The sequence below is a fragment of the Rattus norvegicus genome, chromosome 2 (assembly GCF_021556685.1).
Source record: "Rattus norvegicus strain SHRSP/BbbUtx chromosome 2, alternate assembly SHRSP_T2T, whole genome shotgun sequence".
NCBI classification, from domain to species: Eukaryota; Metazoa; Chordata; class Mammalia; order Rodentia; family Muridae; genus Rattus; species Rattus norvegicus.
Genome location: NC_141535.1, coordinates 220842377 through 220858418, shown reverse-complemented (window position 1 = coordinate 220858418; position 16042 = coordinate 220842377). Strand labels below are relative to the sequence as shown.

The window sequence follows — 16042 nt, the reverse complement described above, 5'->3', positions numbered from 1 at the left end:
GCTGGGATCAGCCTCGAAAAAGAACCTTCAAGCACCTTGTGAGAATAGTGAGTGGACCCAGGAAATAGGACCGAATGTTCACAAAGAGGCTACATAGGGACGAATACAAAGATGGCTCCAACAAGAATTTAAGAAAAAAAAAGAGATTGAACACATGAGAGTGACTGAACATTTGCAACTAGACGGTTGTCACAGCCAGCCCTGTGCTCTGGGGAAATGAGCCTCACAAGATACAGTGAATGAACAGGGAACTACTCTCCTGAGTAGTTTAGAATGTGGCTGGCAATAATCCAGAGAGGAGGCTATAAAAACCGGAAGTACCATAGAGCAGGGGAACGGAGACCATGGAAACCGGAAATACTATAGAGCAGGGGAGCAGAGACGATGGAAACCGGAAGTACCATAGAGCAGGGGGAGGGGGAGGGGGAGAGAACGGTGTGTCACCAAGATGCCAACTGCAAAATCGTCTGCTGGAAGAAAAGGAAAGAGGTAACTAGCCTGACAATACCCATTCTGTCCCTCTGGCTTTTGACCCCTGACAGCACCATGAGCACATATGTGTGCACATGTGCATACGTGAGTTTTACTAACTTGAAGTCCCATGGTGATGCTCTGGAGAAAATCATCACTTAATATTTATTTTAGGGACGCCACGTGTTTTCTCTCATATATGGAACCTAGGTCATTTTAGGATTTCGTCTAAGTAAGATACCAAGACCTTGAGGTTGAGTGGGGAGGCAGAGGGGACAGGGCCACACTGTGTAATTCACATTACAGGCAGAGTCCCCTAGGAGTTGTGATCTGTGGCCTAACCAACAGCTCTCAGGTCCCAACATGCAGGTCTTCGTTGGGTAGCTTGGTAGGTTTGTTGCTTCAAAGGCTCAAGTGTCCATTCACAGGGAAATAAGAGAGGTGATGGAATTCAGCTTCCCCTTCACCTGTTTAAAGTTTAAGATGAGGCTGGAGAGATGGCTCAGTGGTTAAGAGCACCGACTGCTCTTCCAGAGGTCCTGAGTTCAAATCCCAGCAACCACATGGTGGCTCACGACCATCTGTAATGGGATCTGATGCCCTCTTCTGGAGTATATTCAGGCAGAACACTATATACATAATAAATAAACCTTTAAAGTTTAAGATGCAGATAAGATCATTGAATCAAGTGATGACAGGAAATGCTAATAAAATGATATAATGGCAAAGCAAAACTACTCTTGGAGTCCATGGTGAAGGTTAAATATTCTGAAGAAGTGAGCTTTTATACACCCAACTCTCCTTATTCCAACTCCCGTTCCTGAGTAGAAACTTCTCTAGAAAAAATGACTCAGGTTTTACTCAGCAAAAAATGACTCAGGTTTTACTCAGCCATAGAGAAAAGTGAAATTATGTCATTTTCTGGAGTATTGATAGAGTTGAAGATGACCAGATTAGGTGGAATAAACCAGACCAGAAAGACAAACATCATGTGTTTTCTCTCATATATGGAACCTGGGTCATATATCTTTACATATGTGTTTGGATGTAACATGCAAACAGAAGGTTCTATGTAGGAAGAGAGAGGAGACAAATGGGGGGGCAGAGGGGCAATGGGGAATGAGTAAGTCAAAATGCATACTTCACCATAGTGTCACTATAGGACCCACTGCTTTATACAATAAATACACTAATAAAAATATTTTTAGTGCTACTCATGAACTGGGGATATACTTCAGTGCTAAAGAGCATGCCTACTATACAAACAGTCCTTTCAGCCTGGTGGCTAAAATCTTTAATCCCATGTTCAGGTGGCCAAAGAAAGATCAGGTGTTCAAGGCCAGCCTGGGCTACATAGTGAATCTGAAGCTAACTTGGGCTATATGGGACTCTATCTAAAAAGAAATGCTATCTGCTGTGATCATTTTTATGTATTTATTATTGTTGTTATTATTATTACTACTAATTAGTGCACAAAATTATGGGGTTTGTTATGACATTTTCATATACATGTATATATTTTGCATACATATATATGAATATATATATGTATTTTATCTCTTAAGCATAATCTGTGTCTCACTGGTCAGACAGGTGCTGAGGTCATCTTTAAGTCAAGATATCAAAGCCAGAACACAGGGCATGGCTCCATAGACGAATGCTTGCCTATCTTGCACAAGGTCCTGGGTCCAAGCTCCAGAACGATACATAAACACAGATTAAATCTTTTACCTTCTTTTTAGATCACCTAAATCTTCTACCTGTTATCAAAGTCAAGTATACAATGGAGCTGTCACGCTCGGTGTACAAATACTGCAGGGCTGCTCACACCCAAGGAAGAGCACAGGGCTGAAACAGAGTAGGCACAAACCACAGACAAGCATCCACACTGGCAGTGGGGAAGGTAGGCGTGGAATGGCCGGCGCATGCCCGGTGCAGCTGCAGGGCAGGCGCTAACAGCAGAGGCTCCTCCAGCAGTAGATCTGCCCTGGGGCCAGGGGAGGGGACATCCTCAGCGTGATGGTAGACAGTCACAGCCTACCCATCAGGAATGTGTTCAAGACTGGTAGGTGTTACAGAATAAGGACGCCAACAGATCTAAGTGCCCCCGTGCTGAAAGAATGACAAATGACAAGAGTTTGTCCAGTCGAGTAAAGTGAGGCAGGCTAGTTTCCACCGGGGCGAGCCTTGCTGGAGACTCCTACGCTCTTCTTCCAGGCTTTCTTGACTGTTGGTTCTGGCCAATTTCAATAGTATATGGGCTCCTTTCTATCCCAAGATTGCCTCTGAGTTCCAAACCCCACTGCCCTGAAGGCAGGAGACAGTACCGAGCCCACACGGAATGTTCCAGTAAAGGAAGCAAGCAGGGCTGTTAGACGAACCCTTCTGGACCCTTCTCCATTACTCTCTGAACACCACTTATTTTGCTTCCGTGGATTTATAATGCAGCAGTTGTGTTTCGATTTCTCCTGTAAAGCTAGCCGCAGAGAAAAGCCATCAATTAAAATAGACAAAAAGAGACTGCAAATTACTTTACCAGTTACCCCCAAGCTGACAGTCTATAGATTATAACCAAATTTTTGAAGTGCTTTGCTGGTCTGTTTTGTTAGCCTGTAGCTCATAAGTATCTGTGCAAAGACCTAAGGCAGGTGATGTTTTCGGCCTCAGTCCAGAGTTTAAAATTTGTAAGACATAATGTAAGCTTACCTACAGTTTTATGAGAATTTCAGCTTTTGGGGGGGCTCTGCCTGTGTGCCATCATTCTTCATCCCCAGCGAGCACATTTTTTGTTCTGCTGGCCTTTCCCACATACGCTTCCCATCATCAAGCATCATCTACCCTGACTTATTTATAAGCTGCTGTGGAGCTCACACCAACCTGCCTCACCATGCTGTACTTACTCCCCACCGCATCCCTGCCTACCATACTGAACTCAGTCCCCACCACATCCCTGCCTACCATACTGAACTCAGTCCCCACCACATCCCTGTCATGCGCATACAGAGCTCTAAGGGGCCCTGGGTAGGTTTGCTCTCTAGGGGAGATATTCTGGGTCGAAAAAAAAGAATGGGTTGGAGAGTGGATATTTGGGATCGGTTTCTTGCAACGCAGCTTCACAATGAGCCATTCCACACCAGGGACACATCCTCAGAACAAGACTGCAGGCATGTCTAGCGGTGTGCAGCAGGCAGAACTGTCCACAGAGATGGATCAGCGACTCATTGACACAGCAACAGAGCTTGTCCTGTTTCTTCAGAATGCTGTCATCAAAGGTACCATTGTCAACTGATGATAGGCTCCTAGGAGTTGGGGAAAGTAACTTCACATACCCATCCAGGTAAGAAGCATGAAGAGAAAGACTTCCTCTCCACCAAACTAGGCCTGATCGCGGTTCTGATCTTATTGATAACTAGCTGGGTGGCCATGTTACTTTGTGTCTGTGAGTCCCTTATTTTGCTGTGCAGAGAGAGGAAAGCTGGATAAGGCATATCTCAGATGCTAACATTACCACGGGCCTGTGATCAGGGTGTATCTGGTAGCCTTCTAAAGCTCTTCTAAAGCTGCTTTTGTCTAGTCCAGTCTATCATCCGGCCAAGTCCCGAGGTTTGTAGTTTGTAGGATCACCACAAGACACAGAATAATTGTGTGTCATCAGAAGTCAAAGCGTTTGGAAGAAAGAAAGAGAAGAAGAAGAAGAACATTTCCCCCAACTAAATTAAATCTCACCGTTCCAAAATAATAAGATACTATAGAAAGAAAATATCAACACCACCACAAATCAACATCTGAGGAACAGGCCAGAAAACATCTGGAAAAGAGCATTAAAACGAACCGCGAGATAAAATATTTGATTTCCCACTCACTGATGTTATGAGCTGCAAAAGCAGTTGAAAACATCAGCCAAGGGATATTTTTGGCACGGGACGGACAGCAAGAAAGTCAGCTGTTTGCACTTGCTGTGTAGCCAGTGCCAATACACACACTGGAACCCACAGTCTGCCAAGCATGGAGAGCAAACCACACAGTGCGGTGGAAAGGGTCCTGACCCGGCTGGAACAATCCATCCGGCTGCCGGGACTAAACGACAGGCAGATGCCTCCTTTTTGCTGCGGCGGCCCACTTACAGGGAAGTGTCCTTATGAAATGTGTTTCCTTGCTGGTATATCCGTTCATTTGCTTGTACTGGAATGTTATAGTGCGGTCTGGAAGGAACTTCTATTCCAGACAAGGGTTCCTCTAAACCATAACAGATGTTGAAAACACCGTGAAACTAGCCCCCAAAGGGAAGGGGTTGGGGGTTTCCAGGAAGACTATAACAGTGAGAGAGACGAGAGGCCACAGCTGAGCAGACATGAAGAGAGAGAAGCAGACAGGTAAGGTGTGTGGCTATGCAGCAGGGCACTGGGTGGCGTGTGTGAGGCCCTGGTTTGAGCTCCATATAGAAGAAAGGGAAGGAAGAGAAGAAAGAGGAAGAGGAAAAAGAGGAGTAGAAGGCGGATGCTAAAGCCATGTGTATCTATTCAATCACTACTTCAGAGGGACCAGGGCAGGCTAGAGTGTTTGACCAGCAAGCATGAAGCCCTGGGTTCAATTCTCAGCCCTGCGAATTAGTAAATAAATAGAAGGGAAGTACAATTTTTAAAGAATAGGGGGAATATTTTGATAAAAGACTCAGGAAGCTTTGCGAGTTTGTAGGGAAAAAGAGTGGGTAGTATGTTTCCTTCCAATGCTACAAAGGAAATTAAAATCAGCACATATTTCTAATTTACAAAGAGAAAGCAATCATTTCATTTAATGAGCAATTGTTGACCTCCTTGTATGTATAAAGATTTGTGGGGTTAGGGATTTAGCTCAATGGTAGAGCGCTTGCCTAGCAAGTGCAAGGCCCTGGGTTCAGTCCCCAGCTCCGAAAAGAAAAGAAAAAGAAAAAAGAAAAAAGAAAAAAGAAAAAAAAAGATTTGCCTCTGGAAATGGGGACAGTTGTGAACCAAAAAGCCACAGCCTTTTATGAAAGGCACATTATCCAGGTAGCCATCACCAATGACCATTAATGAAGACTGAACGCGTCTGTAGGAAAGGCTTTCCTTTCCCCTTATCTATGAACTGGAGAAACACTGTAAATATGTATCTATTCACCCAAGATTAGGCACAGGTGACAAACCAAAGAAATGACTGCAGCCGAGTCTAGTTTAGTGAACCACATTGGTTTATTTACATTCCTCACAGATGCATGGGTGATTCCATACAGCTTTGTTACAGAACAACCCACTCCAGTGTAAGCAGTGCTCCCAGCATGACCTACATGGCTAGTGGGTCAGTGGGAGGGTCTCCTCTTCCCAGCCATTGCTACTGTTTATATAACCTTGAGAGTCCTTGTGAATCTTGTAACTTTAGGAGTTTCCTGAACCTTGTAAGTTTCCTTTATTTCTTGAATCTTGTGGAAGCCCTCCACTCCTTAGGAAGGAGTGCTTCATCTCAGAGAAAACAGGTGCTCAACAGTAGCTCAAGATGGCCTGGAGTTCACTGTGTCTCCCAGACTGGCCTCTGATTCCTGCCTCTGCCTCTGAGGGCTGGAATTACTCTAGCCTATGCCAATGTGCTCAGCTAAATGTTATTTTAAAGTTAAGGATAACAAGATTAGGGGGCTGGAGAGATGGCTCAGCGGTTAAGAGCACCCGACTGCTCTTCCAGAGGTCATGAGTTCAAATCCCAGTAACCACATGGTGGCTCACAACCATCTGTAAAGAGATCCGATGCCCTCTTCTGGTGTGTCTGAAGACAGCTACAGTGTACTTATATATAATAAATAAATAAATCTTTTTTAAAAAAAGATAACAAGATTAGATTTAATACTGAAATGGTCACTCTGGAGCTGTTGCTCTTGCAGAGGACCCAAGTTAGGGACCCAGGACCTATAAAGCACCCATATAGATTTTAAAAAAATTTTTTAGGGGCTGGGGATTTAGCTCAGTGGTAGAGCGCTTACCTAGGAAGCTCAAGGCCCTGGGTTCGGTCCCCAGCTCCGAAAAAAAGAACCAAAAAAAAAAATTTTTTTAAATGGCTGAATACCAGGGGATGGAGAAGGACCAGATGTACCCGAAGAACACAAGTTATGTAAGAAGAAATAAGCTAACTGTGTCTCTAGTTCTACCACTGTCGTAGATTTTGAGGGGGTTGGTAGTTGAAAAGTACATAAAATATATTCATTAACAAAATTATAAAACCCAATGGGAAGCTCCACATCGTCTACCCCAAAGGTTCTCTACCTGAATGGAGATCAGCAGGGGCAGAGTCTGGTTAATTTCAGGTGTGACCTAATTTTTTTTGCAACTTTTTAAATAATAAAGTTTAAAATATTTCTAAGTACAGTGTTGAGAAACCTGAATAAACACTCACTTTTCTTGGTCCCAAGACTCTGATGATCATGGTTTTGTCATGGAAATGAGTATTTTTTTTGTCATTTCCTTTCTCAAATTCTGATGCACTAATAGTCCTTGCAGTCGTTCACTTGGCAAAGACTGAGCACCGCGCAGAGTAAGCACTCATTGAATGCGTGCTGTACCAAAGTCAGCTAGGTGTTCGTCCATCTGTAGTCCCAGCACTCGGGAGATAGAGGGATGTGGATTATGAGTTTGAGGCCAGCCTGGGCTACACGGTAAGTTCCTCGCCAGCCTAGGTCACATAGCAAGAACAAAACGAATAAATAATTAAGAGCTGCCCACCCAATGAAAAGTGATTATAATGTATTAAATCTGACTTGGTAATGTACTAAATCTGATTTGGGAGCGGGGGACATGGTTCAGTGCTTAAGAACATGCACTATTCTTACAGGGAACTCCAGTTTGGTTCCCAGCACCCAAGTCAGGCAGCTCACAACTTCCAGTGACTCCAGGCAGGGGGACCTTATGCCTCTGGCATCTGAGAGCATCCACACACACAATCCATACACACGTTAATAAAACAAATCTTAAAAAAAAAAAAGCCCTAACATTGTAGTGAACTTATGAAGTGGCACTGAAAACACCTCCTTTCATAACTTTGTCAGGAAGCAGGCTGGACCCTTCCAATACTGGTTTATACTAGCTTGGTGCCAAACAGCCCTCCACCAGATTGTTGTTAGAGAAAAGGGCTTCTTCTCACTCACAGGAGCAGTAGTACAACCGAGAGTATGGGATTGGCTGGCGTCAAGCCACACTGGCTGTGAGCCACCCTCTGCACCCCCCTTCTCTGAGAGGGTTCTGCATGTAGGATTTTCCTTTCCTCCTAACAAGAGCATAGTTACAAGTCGGGGAAGGAGCTCTGACACAGGACCATTACAAATCCAGAATCTATCGCTGCTCTACTTAAGGAAAACCCCCAGTTGAAACTGCATATTTTGCTCTCAATCAAGAGACTCTGCTTTATTATTGTTGTTTGATTGTAGTATTAGGGTGTCCTGCGCATGTGTATATGTGTGTGTACATGCACGCATGTGTGCGTGTGTATATGCATGCATGTGTGCGTGTGTGTGCATGTGTGCATGTGTGTGTGCGTGTGTGTGTGCATATGTGCGTGTGTGTGTGAACATGTGCATATGTGTGTCTGCATGTGCATGTGTTCATGTGCACATGTGCGTGTGTTTATGTGTGCGTGTATGTGTGTGCAGGTGTGTGTGCGCATGTGCATGTGTGTGTGCATGTGTGTGTGCATGTGTGTGCGCATGTGTGTGCGCATGTGCATGTGTGTGCGTGTGTGCATGTGTGTGCGTGTGTGCAAGTGTGTGTGTGAGCTCCTATGGTAATCAGAGGACAGCTTTCATGAGTGAGTTCCTCTCTCCTTCCACCTTAAAATCTGGGGTTCAAACTCAGCTTACACAGCCAAGTGTCTATACCCGCTGAGCCATCTTGCCCATCCTGGTTTGCTTTTTGAGGAATCAAATTTTTTTGTCACTAATTGTATGTCACTAATAGTCCACTCAGTCCCATGGACATGCAGCAAATGCATGAATAAGCATCTTGCTTGTAGCTATGAGAAGGAGGATGAGAGGGGAAAAGGAACTGTAACCAGACAGAACTCACCAAGCCACCAGGTCAGAGGCCCACTGTACAGCCTTCTAGAAACATGTCTCTAACTGTCGGGCTATTCCTAATTCTGAGCATTGAGCAATCCAGTGTAGATAGGGTCAGGTCCGATGTGACTTGCCATCATGAAAATCGTAGAATGCATCCTAACCATATGGAATGTTAACTCACCCTATGTGGCTTGCCTAGCAGCGGCCATCAGCTGTTAAAAGATCATGCTAACTTTTTTTCCAATGATACTTGTTAAAGACGGGGTCTTACTATTGAGCCCCAGATTACCTGAAACTTAATGGATAGATCAAGCTAACCTTGAACTCACTGAGATCCACTTGCCTTCCAGAGTGCTAGGATTGCAGGCATGTGCCCACTTGACTCATTCTTTTAATACTTCTTTAATTGTTTCTGTTATTTTTTAATGGGTGTATTATTCTTGTTCCCAATGCATGGTGGTCTCATCCATCCTTCACTCCCCTCTCATCCTCTCCCCCTCACCGGCCCCTTCTTCTCAACTAGTCCCCTTCTACGCTCATGCCCCCAGTTTCTTTGTTTGTTTGTCTGTCTGTTTGAGGCTCTGTCCAGGCAATCGCAGCAGCTGTGTGCGCTCATGACTGCGTACAATATCTTCATATTAAAGCAGCAATGGCACGAAACATGGCTACCAAGCTGGCTGCCAGGAGCATATGTTGTTGTAGGTGTGAAAATGTAACTCCATGATATTATTATATACATACATTATTCCATACATTATATTGATTACATGTCATGTCATTTGTAGTATATCATAGGACAGGACACTGAGCTTGCTATGTATTTAATATCTCACTATAGAAATTAACCAGGAAATAGAGGCAGAAAACCATTTCAAGGTCTCAGCTACGTAGCAAGTTCGAGGCAAGCCTGAGCCTCAGGGTTGAGGGAGAAGAACACTTCTAAGTTTCCGGAGACACTTCAGAAGGAAAGGCAGAGGAAATGAGAAGGGTGGGAGTTAAGGGGAGTTAAGGGCTGTGAAACGCTGTCTTCTACACATGATGGAGCCACACAGTCAGGGTCCCTCAGCGGCTAAGGCTGTCTGTAGTGGGCCTGCACAAGACAGGGTCAGTCATGGATCTGGGAAGGCCTTCAGAGCCCCACTCCTTTCACCAAACTAGAGGATCCTGCTAGATTCTGGGAAAGGGGTAGCCATTGTGTTCAGTGGTGTAACAGCTGAGAAAGCCGCCAGACTCTAACAGACAGTTTCGAATTCATCGTCACACAGATGACCCTGGTGAAATCCAATAGGCATCAGAAGAAAACAAAAAGCCATGAATGTGGGAAAGACGGGGAGGGAGGCAGTAATGAAGTAGGAAGAGAGATGAGGGATTCATGTGATCACAGTGTACTTTATACTTTGAACAACTGTTCAAAGAACAAGTTCAAAGAAATTATTTTTTAAAAAGAAATGGAGGGTCTGGAGAGATGGCTCAGCGGTTAAGAGCACTGACTGCTCTTCCAGAGGTCCTGAGTTCAGTTCCCAGCAACCACATGGTGGCTCACAACCATCTGTAATGGGATCTGATGCCCTCTTCTGGTGTGTCTGAGAGCAGTCACCATGTACTCATATCCATAAAATAAATAAATTTTTAAATAAAGGAAATGCAAAAGAATAAAGAGAATTTAACCTCAATGAATGAATGAATGAATGAAATGATCGTGTAGTATAAGCATGATGTGCCTTATTTTCAAATGTTCGTTATATTCCTAAAAGGATTTTAACATTATTATTCATAATTCGTTGACTACAGATGGACCATGACTCAACCTAGTCACCATGTGAACAGCCACATGCAGCAGGTGGAACGCTGGGAGAAGCTGGTTACCATGGCTGCCGATATCTCTCCCTCTTGATATACCTTTCTCCAGACACCCCAACACATAGCCAAAATACATTTGTCTTCTGAGTCAACTTGTGTGCAGGCAGCGATGCTCCATGCTGCTGTGTGGGCCAGCACCCTAGTCTGGCTTTCTCCGTTGATAACACAGTAGGGTATCACACAGCTCGCAACACAGGGTAAGCTGGAAGACCACCAGCTCAGGGGGGTTTACATCACCTGTGATCACCACCATCTGAGTCTTCTTGCTCCCCACTAAGGGAGCGTCAGTATTGACTCCTGCTGGAGGGGCAGGCTATGCCTTAGAGGGGATGTCCAGCAGCTTCTGCTTCTTGTCTGTCTTTGGGCTGTACCCGTGGGCAAGCTTAGGCATCTGGGAGGCTTGGTCCAGGACTGGAATGGCCTGGTTAATCAGTACAGGAAGCTCTTTCAGCCACTTGTATCAAGGTCCTCTGAAGAAGCAGGTAGGGTCTCCACCTTTTTGGATTCCTGCTTCTTTAAGACAATAGAGACCTCCCTTCCCTTGGTCTTGCCTTACTTCGTACTACTTGGCTGCGGCAGAGAAAGAAGAGGGGATTGTCCCAAGGGTAGATTCTTAATGCTGAACATTCTAAGTGAGATGAGCGGACCTAGATGTAACACAGACTTGCCTGTTGTCTTGAGTGAGCCCACCTCACAGACAGCTCTGTTGATGTCGGGATTGTTCAGTGTCACCTGCTGGAGTGTAAGTTAGAGTCGAGCAGAGGTAGAGAACTTTAACTATTCTGATTCTATATCAAATGCCTAAAATTGTTCCCCTTTAGAATCATTACCTGGAAGTAAACTGTTTTATCTATTTAGTTTTTATATTCCACACGTTCCTTTGGGCTCAGCTGTCATTTCAGATCAAGTCTCTTCCTCTAGTCAGACTGCATCTGTCCACTAGATGGCACTGGAGGCCTGCAAACCGTTTTAGATCACCAGGCCTAAGAATTAAGTTTCTGGTTTACTTTTAAAACTCAGGCAGCATACACCAGCTGAGATGAGGCCTCCAACACGTATACAGCAGGAGACTGCCGGGTCTGCGTTCAGTCAGAGAAGATGCACCTAATCCTCAAGAAACTGGAGGCCCCAGGAAGTTTAGAGGTCTGGTGGGGTGGGTGGGGACATCCTTGGGGGGTCGGAGGTGTGTGGGGGAGGTGCAGGGAAGAGGTACAGGATGTGAAACCCTGGGAGGGGAGACTGGGAGTGGAATAAAATATGGAGTGTAAAAATTAATTAATTAATTAATTAATTAATTAACTAAATTTTAAAAAAGAATCACACATATATACAGAAGCACAAAAATCTGAAACCTAAAGGGTATGTTAGCAAAAGACCTGTTGAGTAAGACTGGGGGCAAATAAACTATTTTGAGACAAAAAATATATATGTAAAAACGCCCATCGATTTTGTTTAGTGCTGGCTGGTGATCTCACCTTTGTAGCATTTCTTGAGCCCTAAGTGGAGGGATAGGATGTAGACATCCCTTTTAGGACCCTTTGTTCCAAGGCTTCTCATACAACATATATTGCCCAGCTGTGGGTCTCTGTATTTATTCCCACTTACTTCGGAAAGATGCCTCTCTGATGGTGACTGAGCAGGACATTGATTATGACTGTAACAGAATGCCATTGGGAATAATTTCATAGCAATGTTTCCTTAGCAGAACATCAGTATTTGCTTTTACCCCAGATGCCTGGCCTGTCTAATTTCAGGTACTTGGCCAATCGAGCAGTGTGGGGGATGGGCTACATCTCACAGAGTGGGACTTTATTTTTTTTAAAGGTTTATTATTTATTATATATAAGTACACTGTCGCTGTCTTCACACACACCAGAAGAGGACATTGGATCTCATTACAGATGGTTGTGAGCCACCATGTGGTTGTTGGGAATTGAACTCAGGACCTTTTGAAGAGCAGCCAGTGCTCTTAACCACTGAGTCATCTCTCCAGCCCCTCCCCCCCCCCTTTTTTTAACATTTCTTTCTTTAAACAGATGTGTCTAGCAACCTAAACCTAATTGTCCTAAGAACTTTCTAAAAGAAAACAGTAGCGCCCGAACAGGGACTTGAACCCTGGACCCTCAGATTAAAAGTCTGATGCTCTACCAACTGAGCTATCCAGGCTCATAGAGTGGGACCTTATATCCACGGAGATATTGGTTTGTTAGTTCCACAAGCTTTGCACCACTAGCATGTCTTGCATACAGGTCATCACTGTATGTCAAAAGCTCTGTAGATGGGTTGCTGTTCACCCTTATCCTTTGGTAGTATGTCGAATACCTTTTGGGACTATGAACTCTCTTCCGTAGAGTTGAAGGCTCTTGGTAGGTATAGGCTTAACTCTTCTATGGTCAGTGAGTTGTGTAAGTATTATCTTCAGAAATAGGACCTTACCATCAGTTTGTGGAGAGCAACCAATAAACTTGGAAACAGTCTAATTTTGTGTAGGTTTCTTTAAGGCCCTCTATGGGAACAACTTGATTGGGTGTAATGTATTTCCATAACTGGAGGCTTCATTGGGTAATGAGATGTCCAAGTGGGGCTGCGTCTGCTACTTGATTTGGCAATTCCATTTAGATCATCTTTTACCTAGATATATTTTAGAATATGTAGAATATACCATGAATATTTTATATCCATGTACTTTTCTGTATTGGGTTTCAATGAAACACATCAAATGTCCTTTAAAAAAAAAACCTCACTTTTAAGTGAGTGTTGTAGCTCATGCCCTTAGTCCTGCCACTCAGCAGTCAGAGACAGTCAGATCTCTGTGAGTTCAAGGCCAGCTTCATCTGTATAATGAGTTTCAGCCCAGCCACAACTACACAATGAGACCCTATCTCAAAAACCAATTAAAAGTTAAGTCTTTAAAGTGGAAGAGGATACTTGCATGTTAAAGCCTCAAATGTTGATCTTTGTGTAAAAGACCTCTAATAATATTCTTACTTTTTTTCCAATTTTAGAAATTTCAATTTAAAATTTAAAAACCCATTAAATATGTTAAGTATTTTTTAGTAACTTAGCTAGGATCACATTTTCTGGTTCTTAATTAAACCAAATTGTATTAACCAGGCTCTTAGTAAGTTTGGTAAGGTAGGTTTTGATTAGATTTTTTTTCTGCGTGTGGCATGTTTGTTTTTGTTTTGGGGGGCACAATTTTGGAGGTGAGGTGTTTAATTTAGGGGGCTGTTTTGTTTTGATGCTGTTGTCCCCTGTAACATTCTTTGAAGCTCCTAGCTTGGGAGCCATTCCCCAAGATATTGCAATCTCCTCTTTGGCAAGCCCAGCTGAGGCTGGGGGGTGGGAATTCTGCTCATTAACATCGGCTGCAGCTGGAGACTGAACATCTGGCTGGACTCTAGAGTCTGTGGGGCAACTCCCGTTCTTCATGTGAGGCTCCTGCTAGTAATACACAGTCTTGGGGAAGAGCATTTGGATCTCAGCCGTCTCGTGTTTAGAATGACTTTTCAGTTATTACACTATGTGTAAATGATGTGTGAATATAAATATATTCATATATATATATTATATATATATATGCCAGAACATGGTAAATGTTCCCTCAAAGTGGCCACGAGGTATGAAAGACGCACAAATGTACACCACACACACACACACATTCAAATAAAAAAATAACTCACAGATACACATACAAATAAACTTCCACAGGTTTGAGAAACTCATATGTAAGTACTAAACTATCCCATTGTACCCCCAAATATGTACAATTATTGCATGTCAGTTTTGAAAGAGGATTTGATCAACACATGATAGGCAAGTATCAACTATCACACAATATCCCAAAAATGTACAATTATTACATGGCAGTTTTTCAAATTGCCGTTTTGTAAAAGTAAAAACAAACAAAAAACCGTGTAATAGAAGCCCAGTCTAGTGGCGTGTCCCCAATAACTCCAGCACTTAGAAGACGGAGGCAGGGAGATTGCCATAGATTTCAGGTCAACCTGGATAAAAATAGTGCATTTCATTTCCTAAACCTTCCCATAGCCAAACAAAACGAACATGAAGTTGTTAAAAAAAACAAATGCTTGAGGGCCCGGGGGTGTGGCTCAGTTGGTAGAGTTCTTATCTTGCTTGCATGAGGCCTTGGGTTGGATTTCCATCTTGACAGTATGTAGCCCAGTGGTGGTCTGGGGTGGACATAATTTTTGGTGTAAGTAAACGAGACTGAGGGCTGGAGAGATGGCTCAATGGTTAAGAGCATTGACTGCTCTTCCAGAGGTCCTGAGTTCAAATACCAGGCATCTTATAGAGTCTGTAACTGCACTTCCAAGGTGGATCTCAGTGGGCACTTTGCAAATGTAGTATGATATTCTCTCTAATAGAATTGATATTTTTAAAGGTTTATGTATTCATTTTATGTAAGTACACTGTAGCTGTATTCAGACACACCAGAAGAGGCACTGGATCCCATAACAGATAGTTGTTACCCACCATGTGGCTGCTGGGATTCCTCCAGTCCTGAATTGATATTTTTAACAATTGTTTCTTAATTCTTTTCTCCCCAACTTTAAGTGTATAGACGCTTTGTCTGCACCACCTGCCCTAGTGTCCTTGGAGGGCAGAGGAGAATTCTGGAAGCCCTGGATGTGGGGGTAAGATGGTTGTGAGCAGCCGTGTGGGCACTGGGGAGTTCGCCTGCATTCTCTAGAAGAGCAGCCAGTGCTCTTCACGTGCGATCTCTCCAACCAAGATCTTCTTTTCTCTCTATGTAGCCCAGGCAGGCCCTGGACTCATGATCATTCTCCTCTATCTCTGGAGTACTAGGATTTTAGGACGTATTATCGCCATACCTGGCTTACCATTCTTTAAGCCGGTATTATTTCGATGGGGGAGGTAATAAAGATAGTTCAATGCAGGCTAAAACATGAAGATTAGAAGACAGGCTTTTGGCAGATGAGATTCTCTGGGAGTAAATCACACAAAGCCCCAGATCTGGTCAGGAGTCCTAAAGGAAGAAATGCTATATCTGGGTTTTTGTTTGTTTTGTTTTGTTTTTGTTTTTTGTTTTTGATTTGTTTAACTTCACATTTCTTCACATACCTAAGTTTGATTTTGTTGTATTTTAAGGTTGTTTTTAAATGGGTGTTTTACCTGAATGTCTGTATGTACATCACAAACATTCCCGATGCCCTTGGAATCAGATCCCCTGAGACAGGTTGTGAGTGGATATCAGTGGATATCCTGAATCAAACCCAGGTCCTCTGGAAGAGCATCAGACCTCTTAGCCACCGAACCATCTCTCCAGCCCTGAATTTACCTTTTCAGTGAGAAAAAATGTAAACAAATACCTTATAATACAAAATGCCTTTTGTGAATGTCCTTTAATTTGCTCTTGAGGAATCGTGTGTCAGTTTCTCCTGTTCCCAGTAGATGGCAGGAGAGAGCACACATGATGATCATAAGACTTCTGCAGCATTCTGCAGCCCTTAGGTGGTAGTATGGATGTTTGAAGCCAAACCAGGCTAGTCTGAGGATAACCCTCAGCTCCTCAGCTCTCCTCAGGTCCGAAGGGATCTACTGGGAAAGTTGAAGCAAGAGTTGGAGACCAGGGGCTCTCCAGCCCCTGGTCTGATGGTCTGGAGTGATGGCTCAGCA

General features: G+C 43.7%; 1 non-coding gene across 1 annotated transcript; it reads right to left on the bottom strand.

The window, feature by feature from the left end:
* Positions 1-12474: 12474 nt before the first annotated feature.
* Positions 12475-12547, bottom strand: Trnak-uuu (transfer RNA lysine (anticodon UUU)). Its single transcript has one exon. It is a non-coding gene; the product is annotated as a tRNA-Lys (tRNA).
* Positions 12548-16042: the final 3495 nt, after the last annotated feature.